At 40.8% G+C, this 13,374-nt stretch overlaps 1 long non-coding RNA gene across 1 annotated transcript; it reads right to left on the bottom strand.

Moving 5' to 3' along the window:
- Positions 1-218: 218 nt before the first annotated feature.
- On the bottom strand, positions 219-9,716 carry LOC148223916 (uncharacterized). Its single transcript, XR_015803549.1, has 3 exons — positions 9,600-9,716; positions 2,703-2,819; positions 219-1,138 (listed from the first exon to the last, which is right to left on the bottom strand). It is a non-coding gene; the product is annotated as an uncharacterized LOC148223916 (long non-coding RNA).
- Positions 9,717-13,374: the final 3,658 nt, after the last annotated feature.

The following is a 13,374-nucleotide window of genomic DNA, read 5'->3' as shown; positions in this document are numbered from 1 at the left end:
GCCCCGGGACTGCCCCGAGCCCCGAGCCCCGAGCCCCTGCCGAGGAGCCGCCGGCAGCCTTTGCAGGCGCTGCCTTCGAAGAGCAAATACCAGAGGAAGGAATTTGAGCCAGTTTATGAAACCAGCTTCTCTGCCGCTTGCTGCCCTCTGCTGTCACACGCCGAGGCGGCTCGGAGAGGGCTGCGGAGCCACTGCAGGGCTGGTTGGTGACTGCCGAGCACCAAAATCTGCCGCGGGGGAAAGCCCCGCAGCTGAAGTGCGGCCGCGCAGGCAGGGCAAGGCAACCACAGAGTCTGTAATCGGGATCGCTGGGAAACAACTCTGAAGTTTCTCCTGTGTGGGAATCTACTCATGCTTTGTTGGTGTGGGACAGGGTGATGTTGGTCCTGTGCAGTGATCTGGAAAGGGAGAATGCACAGCAGCCGAGGGACCTGTAGGGTCCTGGCTTCTCATATAAAAACCTGCCTCACAATTGCAATGGTTTCAAATGTTTTTTTAGCTTAACATATAAGTGAATCCAAGAAGTTCAGTTCACAACATTTTTATCTTTAGCAAAAGTAATTCTATTACAGACAATCTGACTATTACATTAATTCAGTGTGCTGAGTCTCTTAGGTCAGCCACCTTTTTCTAAGAATGCACTCTTTCTGCAGTAACAAACCTCTAGTTAGAGTGGAGACTTCAGTGATATTTCTCAAACACTTTTCCTAATGTGTGAATGTATTGAGAGTCTATCTGTTTGAATACCTGTGAGCTCTCTTGCTCCCCTGGCCAGCCCATGACGTTGCTTAGAGTCACATCACCAAGGGGCACCCAGCAGATGCTGAGATGCAGAAGAGACCTCAGAGCAACCATAACCACAGCACGCCGTTGGTTCATTCCCCCACGTTTGCTTCAGGTGCCACTCGTTCCTCACACTTCTTTAACAAGGACTTGCATGAAGATCTGGGTGACTCCACAAGAAGATTTGTGCTCCTTTAAATGCTCATTTTGATACCTGCTCTGTTACATGGATTACAAAGCATTGTTGAGCCAGCCCGTCCTGCAGAAGATACTGGTAGGACTGAAGATCTTGGTGCAATTGCAGCTCTAAATGCAACATTATTTTCATCTGTAGCTTGATTGTGTCAAGGCTTTTCTAGAAAAAAAAATGTTAGTGGTGGACTGCAACTAGAGCTATAGCATGCCCAGGTGGACAGTCTCCCTGGCAGACTTCCCGCTGCTGTTCCTCTATTATATATCCTTCCTCCTTGGTGTTTCTAACTGTGAAAATGGCATTGGCAAGTAAGTATCTTACAGCAGTGCCTGCAGATCACCACACACTCAAACACAGATGATGTCCCTAACTCTTATGCAATAATCTAGAAAACTCCTTTTTTTTTTTCTCAAAACTTGGACTAGACTCTGATATAATACTGTAAAGTGGTTTAGGGCAAGGAAATATTTATTTTACAACACTGAAGAGTGTTGACAGCTTGTTCCTTGACAGTTTGTTCTCAGGCATTCTTCAGAAAAAGTGGGAGTTTTACAAGGAGGAAAGAATACCTGTAAGAAGGCCACTCCTGTCCTGGAGTGTTAATTGGATGCCTATAAATGACTCTTTCTTCCCCACACCTTGGTTTTAAAGGCACTACAGAACATTGGGAGCAGCCCTCAAGGCACTGAAGCCTTCCTTCCAAAATCCCACTCACATTTTTTTCCTGCAGATGTCAATTACAGCTATGACAATGGGAGAGAGAAAGTGAATGGTGAGGAGTATGATTTGTCACCTAGACTGTTAGCTCAGAGAAGAAAACATCACAATCAAAGGTGTTTGTACCCTCATGAAACACCTGATGAAGGCAGATAGTGGAAACAAAGAAAGGAAGGTGGGTTAAAACTGAAATTCAAAAAGACTGGTGAAGAAGCTTCATGGAAGAGAAAGAAGAATACGTGCCTTCAGATCCTGGAATGCTACTCCAGAGTCCCCAATATCTCTATTTCTCTAATGAAAGCAACCACTATTTCTATTTCTGGCAAGAGCAGTGTTCCAGCCCACATATCAATTTTTGCCTGTAATGTAAAAAGGGTTTTTCTGAAAACAAAATAAAACAAAAACAACTTTGAAATGTCCAAGAAGCACCTCAGAAAACTGAGAAAAGCATCCAGTTTTCACCCAGGACATTGACTAGCATGGAATGAAAGAGACATATGACACATACTCAGCCACCTAATCAAAGGCAATATTGAGCCATGGCTTATTGGTCCTTTTGCCAGCAGTGAATGAGGCAATGAAGGTTGTCAGGTGAAAGGAAAAATTACACCTTATATCATAATGTTGATAATACTTATGAGAATTGAATTGCTGTTACATATTTAATATGGTATTTCCTCACTTTTGAAGGCAGAATTTTGCAGCCTGAGTTATAATCCTTTCCTGTATTTCATTTAGTAAGCAATAAATATACAGGAGAAGATTTGAATTGGGGTTCTTGGTATTTCAGGTCTGAAAGGAAAGGAGGTGGATGAGATTTCCTCTAAAGTTTTGATATTCTGAAGTCGAATGAGCAAAATAAAACCAGTAAATGTAAATGTAGATACAGATAGGCCCACCTTTGAAGCTTAGGCACTTTTTAAAGCCTGATAATAGTTAGCACAAAGTAGCCCTGGCCTACAACGCTACAATACAAATACATAAAAAATATTTGAATTAAAAATACTACCTTGACATGTTAATTTCCCTTAGTGTTTGTTTTATGGGCAGACTCATTCTTCAGTCTGGGTTTCCTATTGCTTCTGGAGTGTGCTGTTGTGCTTGTTTATCCCAGGCAAGAGAGACTCTATACGAAAAAATGCAACGAAAGAATATTGCAAACAGAGCCATTGACATTTGCACATGAATCATCGAGATCTCTAGCCAGCCATCTTTCCCATCAACGAGGGTAAGTTGCTGTGCAGAATTTACTGTCAGCCAGGTCTTCTTGGCATGTGCACCTCTGTGAAACAAGAATGAGGTTAGCCAAGGTATCTATTTACAGCATTACTAGAAAGGTAATAAAACAGAATAAAGATGACATAGGGAGTAATTTATTTTAACAAGTAAATTTTTTAAAGCACATGGAAGGGCATTTCAGCTTGAATTTCTAATATCATGTTATTCTGGACTATTTTATGACCATCACATTCATTCTGTTGCTTAAAGGGTTTTGGCTCAGAAAGCAATTTGGTTTTAATATTGCTATTTATACATATAAACCTGCAATGTATAATTCATGCTAAAAGCAATGAGACTGTGCGGTGGGATTCAAGACTAATGTATTTCATATCATGTTGCTAAATTAAAAGGTAGGAAAATATTTTGGGGTGGAAAGAAATGAGGAGGGCATGAGTTTCTCATTTTCTCATGTTATGAAACAGATAAAATTCACACCATTTAAGAAGTAAAAGAAATCATCAAGGCAAAACATGAAGCTGTCTTGCAACATGCTGGAACTTGTCTGCAAGAGTTACTAAATTACAAATACTAACAGCTACAGTAATTCCATTGTTTGCTTGTTTTTATTGAAATGACAGAAAATGGAAAAGCTGATGCATAAATACATAATCATGTTATATCACTGTATTGATGAAAATCTAGTAGGAAAATGGGGAATTTTTTTCTATAAGGAACATAGAAAAGTAGTTTGTTTTTTCCCTAGCCTCTCCAACTGAAGTGGATCAATTTATTTTCAGGCTGTGGACATATGAATATACATTCCTTAGCCCAGTACTCAGCTAAGAAAATTTGTGCATGGGACTTACGCTCTTTTCTTCAAGCTTTGGTAAACTGGCAATAAAGCTTGAAATGTCTGTTGCAAAAGGTGATGATCACTGGGAGCATCAGTGTTGAGCCTGAGCATGATTTTGGAGAGCAAGGAGGGGGTCAAACTCTTGGCCAGCAATCTACAGCTTGAGTGGTGAATGGAAGCCAAGGCTGTAAAACACATTTTTCATGGTGCTGTATCATGCTTCAGACATGCCTCCCCAGGATGTTTCCAGCAGCCAGCACATGCCTGGGAATCACAACTGGGTTGGTGCAGCTCCAAATGTGCCAAGCCCACGCTTGTGGGAACTTTGGGCTTGGTGCAAACACAGAAGACATGAGGCAGGCACAGTGCTGGCTACTTCACTTTAAATGCTATTGTATACTGAAAAAGGACTTCTTAAGGCAATATGTCCTTCAACATAGGATGCAACAGTTCTGTTTATGGGCAGATTTCCATTATCACTGTTCTTCTTATTTAAATGCCTCACCCCCCCCCCCCCCCAAATTCTCCTTTGGGGTATGATCCTTTATATGTTTGGTTCCAGTTCAGGGAAGAACCGCACATGGTAATGTGGAAATTGTTGGAAAATGCCCTTCAGCTATTTTTGAGGTATAGCAGTGCAAAACAGAGCCTTCCACTCCTCCCATGCTCATATACACTTTTTGACTTTAATTCAATTTCTCTCACCTCAGTTGTTGAGTGTCTGTGACAAAAAAAAAGTAAAAACAAAACACCAGAACAACAGCTTCTCACTAACTCCCCCAAGGACTTCTCATAGCAAAGCTAAGCTAAGCTAACAGGGAGTGCTGTGGAACAAATATTACATCAGTTGCCTTTAATAAAATCTGAAGATTTACATATGATGGGGACAAAAAAAAAAAAAAGAAAAAAGAATGAACTTAACACAGTTCTTTAAGTTTTTATCATTAAACTTTTGTGAATGTTTTTCTGTATAAGAAACAGCATTTTTAGTTGTACTCTGCCAGCTTATTTTGATTTTGCTATGATTGATAAAAAGGAAGCATTCCAGAAATGTTTTTTTCCTTAGCTACCATTTAACTGAGACAGAAAGCAAACCTTTGTTCCACATCTTTTTCTTTGTTTCTTTGTTTACCAGTAAAGCTTATCTTTAATCTTCAACAGCTTTGGAATGATGGGGAAAATTTACTTTGATGGCATCTTAAAATAAGGCACACCTGTGAAAGCAGATCACTGGCCCAAAATAAGCTTGTTGATCTCACATATATTAATATAAAACTGTAATTCCTCTAGACTCACACCAGTGTTTCAGAGATCAGCACCTGGCCTAAAAGACTTAAGCACTACATTTTTGGAGCTTGATGTTGATGCTGGCTATGGTTTGGTTTAATTTAATGAAAAAAGATACTGTTTCAACAGCTGGAGAATCAACTCCAGACAAAGCATACACAACGTTGTGATTGCACTACATTTTATCATGGAAATCAGCTGCAATGCTGTTCTGGAGGTGAAAATCCACTTCATACAGTTTTGGCTCCAAGACATAGCCTTCCAATTTATCTCAAAATTGCACAGAGCCTACAAAAATGCCAACATCCTTCAGTGTCACCCAGATGAGCAATTTAAGAGGAAGGCTAATCCTAAGACCACAGCAGAGAAATCCAAGAGGGAGGAAGCCAGACAAGGTTCAAGGATGGCTGGAAAACATTTGCCCTGTGGGTGTTATTTGGAAACATGGTCCCCCAAATATTGACTGCCTAGTTCCACCAAGGGGATCAGATAGGAATTAATTGCTGTCTAATAAGGGAGAGCAGGGTCAATAGCCATTCGTATTCATTCCCTTTCTGTAGTGTTCATGCTCGTTAGTTAGCTTCTAAATCTTCCTCCCCTTTCAAATTTGTTTACAGCAGCAAAGAGCCAGCAAAACACCAGAGCAGGCATATTAAAAACAGGCTTGCCAAAAGCACTCTCATGTTAATAACAAACATTTTTCAGTCACGTATCTGTATTGTTAAGGCCTTAATTCTTGATGGGTTTTTTTGTCTAAAAAAGCAGTGAAAATGTTGAAGGTGTATCAGGTCTCAGTGGTTTCTTCACCACTATATAGTGAAAGACTGGGATTCTGTAATGTGGTTTATCAAAGATGAAATCTCACAGAGGGTACTATTTCTTCTCCTGTATCCATTTGTTTTCAGTGTTTCATTTCTTAAAATAAAAGTGGAAGAAAGCCTTGCTTTGCACTAGATATGGCAGAACATTCTATGTTTCTGTGCCTGTATACCCCTCCTGTTTTCCACAAAGAGATTTCAGAAAGGTAATTTTGTGGCATTTTCTAAATGGCCATGGACAGCTGGAAAATAAAGCCAAAACCTTAAACCACCTCCATTGATCTTCAGCCACAGATACTGTTCCTATCTATCCATCAAATCCACACGTGCCCATAAACTGTTCACATCTAACTCAGAACCAAGTAAGAGGTTTGCTGGCTTTTTTTCTGCACACTGTTCAGATGCAGTCTGAAACTGATGGTAGGAAAGAGCTACAGGAAGTGATGAAGTAGTTTAAATCCTGCCATGAGGACTGTTCTGTGCCTTCAGACGGACAGGGAAGAGCTTGTTTGAGATACTCTGAGCTGCCTGTTCCTGCCAGTGATGCATGTGCCTGCCTGGTGGGACACCTCACACTGCAACTCAAGGAGCAATACAGAGAAGCACACAAACTAATAGAAGCCAGTGGGGATACTCAAAAGCAGTCATGGGAATACTGAGAGTGTGGGAGATGAGGAGGCAAAGCCAGAACAGAAGTGAAGGATGGTGCTGCCAAATAAGCAATGCAAAAGGCAGTAACTGGAGCTGGAAGGAGAGGAAATAGGTGGTAAGGAAGTAAGAGGAAGGACAAGACAAGGCAGCAGCAGGAAAGTCAGTCTGCAAAAGCTGTCAGCAACTACCTTATTAGTTTGATTTTCTGGCTAAAGTCTCTACCAGTCATTACTACACCTGGCCCCATCCACGGCTGCTAATGTGAAATGGTTGAAAAGACATTAATTCTTGATGTCTAAGACACCCGTAATAAGGATTCAGCATATGAATGTTGCTATTAAAAACATGCACCATTTTCCCAGCATAATCTTCACTAGGATTGGATTCCACAGCTGAAATCTCCTTCTGCTGTTGTATAACTTGTTATCTATTCCCAGAAAAAAGTAATTTTCTTACATAAGTATTTTGAGACCAAGATAGAAATCCGTTAACTTTTTCTTCAATCCCTCAGCATAAGGAAAACTTTACAGACTGAATCATTCTTGCATTTTTCTTCCAAGAAACTTCCAATTTGACAATGTTCATTTTAAAAAGTGTAGACTTCAGAAGAAGTGAAATTTTCTAAACCAGGAAAGTCATAAAACCAGTTGTGCCCTGAAACACCCTGATTTTGGCCTAAAAGCCAGAGCAGAGCCCTAAGCCCTGAGCTTGCAGGAGAGTACTGGAGAACTCTCACTCTATTTGTACATGAAGAATTGGCTCTTGATGGGATAAAATCTCTTATTTGAAAGAGATGTCTTGAAATCTTCATCACATCTATGTTTTGTTTTACTCTTTCCAATCAAAGATGAGATTCTTATATAAGTAAATGAATTCCAGGAGTGCTTTGGTCTCTAATAAGAAACTAAGCCTGCTGAAACTTTCAGACTTAAATGGAAAGAAAGAACCTGCTAAATCTTCTGTGATGAAAGTATTGGATGCTAGGCTAGTCCAAAGAAAAATCTAATTATTAACAGTCTGGTTTTTCTATTTTGAGGAGGTGAAGTAGTCCTAATTTTGGTTTTTGCTGTATGCTCTTCAAACAGAGAATATAGACTTTCTTTTCAGGTTAGTAATCTGTGCTGTTGCTGCAACAGAATGAGTTTTATCTATCTTAACTTTGAAAGGATCTAATATTATGCCCTTTTTACTTTAGAAAATTTTTAAAACTCTAGAATGTTTTTTAAAAAAGCATAGTAGTTTACTGTAGTGAGCTTTACACAAGACTTCATTCTGTCCTTGTCGTCACTCATGACCAGTGCTAGAATGAGCTGACATTTCCTATCTGTATTGTAAAAGTCAACAAAACAGTGCCATGTGCAGGTTACTCCCTGCTTAGTCCAGCAAGAAACTTTGTAAACATTACCTATACACAACAATCACATTACTTTTAGACATCCTGAGGCTGTCAAGTCTCCTTTGCCCTCAATTTTTTCATGCCTCTTCATCACTTCCTACCTTAGAAATCAATAATTTCTGAGGGCCATACCTGGGTAATCTGAGGGCCATACCAGGGTAGAAAGCTTTCTCTTCCCATCCCCAGGGAGGCAATTGACTTCATTAAGTGGGCCAGATCTGCATATTGAGCCTTCTCTTTCCCTTAAGAGAGTCCCCTCTGACAATGACCTGTCTTTTTCTGTATGGAAGTGGTTTTGATGAAGGGCACAGACCTCCTTAAGCTCAGTGACACCTCCATGCTGTATGAGCCATCATCCTTGCCCCTGCTCAGTCCCACTTGCAGAGCCTCACACCTCCTGTGCGAGGACACCTGGGGAACCCGGGGTCTGCTGCCCTGGGCAGGAGCTTGGGAAAAGCTTTGCCAGGAGGAGGGCAGAGCAGCCCTGGAAAAGGTTGCCCAGGGAAGCTAAGGATTCTCTTTACCTGACAGTCTTTAAAGCTTGCTTTAAAAGCTGCTTCTACTTCAGCAATATACTGTAAGAGTGGGCCAGGCTTTGCACCACTAATTAGTGTTTTGTCTCAGTTTTGTCTGTTTGGAGCTAGGATTATTAGAAAGGCAATTGAGGTTTCTCGTGTTCAGACTTGGATGTTTATTATATCTTATCAAAATTTACAGAAAGTATAGCAGTACTTCTAGCTCCTTGCTAGAAGTAGGAAAAATGGCTCTAAACTGAGCATGTTTCAAGGCTTTTTAAAGATAAACAGACCAATAAAAGTTTAACACTTATATTATTTATACTTTTAACCCAATAATAGATTCTCATGACCCTTAGAGGGACTTTAGACTGACCAATCCAAAGATAACTACCTAAGTTCCGTGAAGAAGCAGGAAGAGAAGAAGATGAACAAGAAGAAAGACACCACCCAAAATTCTCCATCTTGTCCCATAGCTACCACTATACTGTAAAAACCTCAAATTTAAAACCCATCACCCAGTGAAAATACACACATCTAACCTACTACACATTTATGATTTTTAACACATTATTTATATTTAAAAGTCTTCTCCAAGGTTTCAAGTCCAGTGCAGTGTTTTCCAGGGTGTCTGTGCCTGGAAGCACAGAGCTCAAAAATTCCAGTTTCCTGAGATCCAGCAATATACCTGCTGTGAGTATGAGATCGAACCAGAGAACTCCAGAAGTTCTAACCAGCAATTCTGTGATTCCATAATTCACTAGATAAACTTCAGGAGTCACCTAGGAAAAGTAGTGCTGATGATAAATAATATATTACACCAAGATATTATTTTCTCAGACAACTCAAAGTTAAGCAAATAAAGACAAGTGACATTTAAGTTTACAATGAATGAAAAAGAAGTATGGTAATGCTTAAATGCATGAAGTGCATTTCTTCAAACTTCTAAGTCAGAACAGCTTTGAGAAAAAGCATCAAGTTTATAACTACATGAAGCACGGAGACTGTAACCAGAAGAAGATGAAAGAACCTTTGTTCTCTCTGGTACAGCCCTAAGTGCTGTGCTTTCAATGTTTCCTAATGCTACTGAGAAACAGTCTCATTTCTCATCAACAGTTTCATAAACCCTTGGGGTAAAATATCTCAAAATGAGGGTTCACGTTACCTATATAATGGTCAGTTGTAAGAAGCAGTTAAGTTCATTATGGGAGCAGATAGCTGGAGGTACCATAGCTTTCCTTCCAACCACCAGCACACATCCTTGTCCAAAAAAAGAGCACCTGCAAGACACATGGGTGGAAGAGTTTTACTGGACATTGTTTTGTGATCAGTTGGGTGTCTATGAGAGAGAGACAAAAAGATCAAAGGAAGAGACAGATGGTGGCAAGGAAAAAGCCAACAATACAGACATAACAAGGGCCAGGAATATGCCTCTGAGAAAAGCTAAGACAAAAAGGAAAAAAAGAGCTTTTAGAGTGCTTAATGGAAACTAGACTTGAGCTGTAAACACAGGCCATGACTTTTCTGCAATTCTTGCTGTGTGAAGAAAAAGAGGGCTTTGTACTTTCTTTCCAATTAAATGGGATTGCATCAGAGAAACCTCATTTCAGAAAACATAAATTTCTCCTGGCTGGAACCTCCTATGACCCAGGGGTTTTATTTAAATTTTTACCCAGCTCATGTAAGTTTACACACAGTCACCTTGGAAAGCAATATTAGTGCTCTACTCACCCCTAAAACAGCACACCCAGCTCAGCAGTCAGGCAATTATGTTTCTAACATGCCCACTGAAAGAGCTGCAGTTCAGTAAGCTCGTGAAATGGTCATGTAATGGGACAGGAGTCAATAGCGCAGGGCAGAGTGCTCGTGGGTATGTTTCTCAATGCCTTCTTTCCCATCTTATATTTGCCTTGTTTTTTACCAAAATGGATCCTGAAAAAATGTTGGCACTGTCAGACCTGGAAAAGGACTGAGATCTCTTGCCCTGATACTGATAGTCCAATTTTTCGAAATGCAAGTGAGAAAGGTGTTGTCTTCCCATTCAGGAAATTGACTAAACTGGGGAAACTGTCTATTTCCTCTTCACATTTCTTCTAATCTACTAAATATTAATGGAGTACAGTTAGTGAGATGAGAATTTGGAGTAATTTGTATATGGCAGGACATAAAATCATAGAATGACTGAATTTTTAAGATTGGAAAAAAGCTTTAAGATCATTAATTCCAACCATCAACCCAGAACCACCATTGTATTTACCATTAAACCATGTCCTCAAGTGCTATAATTACACATCATTTAAATATCTCCAAGGGTGATGACTCCACCACTTCCCTAGATAGCCTGTTCCAATGCTTGACAACCATTTCAGTGGAGAAATTTTTCCTAATATCCAATACAAATCTGGCACAAGATTTCCTCTCATCCTGTAACTTGTTAACCAGGAGAAAAGACCAAGTCCCACCTGGCTGGAACCTCCTTTCAGGCAGTTGTAGAAAGCGGTAAGATCTTCCCTGAGCCTTCTTTTCTCCAGGCTAAACAACCCCTCACATCTTCATTGCCCTTCTCTGGACTTGCTCCAGCACCTCAATGTCTTTCCTGCCTTGAGGGGCCCAGAACTGAACACAGCACTCGACACATGGCCTCACCAGTGCTGAGTGCAGGGGGCAATCACTGCCCTGGTCCTGCTGGCCACACAATTGCTGATAGAAGCCAGGGTACCATTGGCTTTCTTGGCCACCTGAGCACATCTGGTTCATGTTCAGCTGCTGTCACCAGCACCCCCAGGTCCTTTTCTGCTGGGCAGCCTTCCAGACACTCCCCCAAGATTGTAGTGCAGCAGGAGGTGTTATGACCCATGTGCAGGACTCAGCAAATCCTATATACACACGTGTCTTTGGTGTACCTACACTGTGCAGAAAAGATGGCATGCTAATGAGATGAGCAGGTTGTTTTCTTCTTGCAACTCAACATAACTGATGCTTGCCTTGTTTCCCACACAATGTTCAAAACCTGCTCTGAAGACAGTATCTATCATTGATATAACAGAGCTTCACAGTGAACTTCCTGCACAGTATCCCTTCAAAGTGAGAGGGCTTGACCATATCCCTCCCTATTGAAAACTGGTGAGTCCCAGGAAGAGTAAGGCCAAACATTACAATGTCAGACAAGATTTTAAATTCCCAAAACCAGATTTTTTTGTGTACTACTTTGTATTTGGAGCATGACTTCCCTGATTTCAGCTGCAGCTGAGAAAGTTCAGCACGCCTACAAGTCCTGCACTAAGAATAAAAGCAATGTAAAGTTATTGACAGCTTCTGAAAAGATTGGCTCGAGTGACTCAGCTATCACCACATGGGAGCTGTTTGACAGAAAAAGGGACAGCATCCAATTATCCAGGGTAGAACATCACCCCCTTGCCATATGTTCTCTTGCTAAATTCTGTCTCATTCTCTATACTCTTTCCCATTTCTGGGACCAATAAAATAGCAGCAGGTCTTATGGTGTCTTTAACCATGTTCAGTTCCTGGAACTCTCTGTCCTGATTATAGAATCAACCTTGTCATGAAAGACAACTTGCATAAACACAAGAAGTACCAAAGTTTTCATCCTTGATAATACTTTAATCAGTTGGCATGTATTTTGCTTGTTTCTCAAAAACAGGAACAAGTCCCCATATTTGACACTGTCCTGCCACTCAAAAGGGCTGCCAGGAGGGAGATGGAGCCTTTAAAAGGCACTCTACAGACCTGTGCAATTTGGCTAAAGGCATGGCAGAAAATGGTGTCAGGTGTCAGATACCACTACTAGGGAGCTGGAACACACACGTTGATGCCTGGCTCATTTCTCCACCAGCATCTTATTCTCTCAGCCCTGTTAAGTCCTTATCTTTCCCTTTGGCCAGTCCCATTTCTTCTCACATACATATAGTAGTACTCTTTTCAGACCTACAGACCTTCATTCAGACATACATAGTTTCTCCCATCAGGCTCCTGTTCTGGACTTTGATTTGAAACTCATCACTTTTCCTTTAGAAAATGTTTAGTCAACAAAAGACTCTTTTCCCATTGTTTCACTCTTACCAGGAGAAATCAGACTAAAGCTGATGTTTATGATTGAAATGGTAAATGTTTCACAGTATTTTAAGTAACTGTAAACAAGGAAATGTTTCAGGTGAGAAGAATAGGTCTATCTCCTAAATGAATAAAAGTTAGTTGTATAAAACCTGGCATCATATGTCCAACTGTAAACACCCTGTACGGATGATAGTAACACTAACAGGAAGCATTAAAAAACAAACAGAAAAAAACAAAACAACACAAGACAAAGCATTAAATACTGTATTAACATTTTTATCCAAGGCTATCCATAATTTGATCTTAACACTGGAATATCAGTTGCTTATAAATATGCTTTGCTCCTTTATCTCCTGCCCCATGGCCTCAACAACTGTGCTCAACTTGCAAAACTAAAAGGCACCTCTGCAGAGTATCTCCCTCCAGTTCAGGAAACCCAATAGTTTCACTTCCCTGAGCTGCAAAGAAAGAGAGAAAGGTACAGCAGCCACTTATTTCAACCACCCCATTAAGGATGACTAAGTGATCCCCACCAGGGTGGGGATTACAGGGGTGTCTGCCCCTGCTCCCATATCAAAGGGGTCAAGGATTGAGAGCAGCCAGTTTCTACATGTTACAGTCCGTGCAGGTTAATGCATTTCTGGGAATGGAGATATTTGGGAGAACTTGCCCTGCATGTGGGATGCAGAGAACGGGATGAGTGCCACTTAAAATGCCAGCCCATCAGTCCCTACCTGCTAAATGCTATGGTCAGCCTTTATCTGGAAATGTTATGTAGAAGTTTTTGGCAAGCTGGAAGGCACCCTTGCTGTTTGCCTGCAGGCAGGTTTTCACTTGTCACTTGCAACAGACTCAATATCTGACTT

The sequence above is a fragment of the Sturnus vulgaris genome, chromosome 4 (assembly GCF_052056855.1).
Source record: "Sturnus vulgaris isolate bStuVul1 chromosome 4, bStuVul1.hap1, whole genome shotgun sequence".
Lineage (NCBI taxonomy): Eukaryota > Metazoa > Chordata > Aves > Passeriformes > Sturnidae > Sturnus > Sturnus vulgaris.
This window is presented reverse-complemented; position numbering and strand designations above follow the sequence as displayed.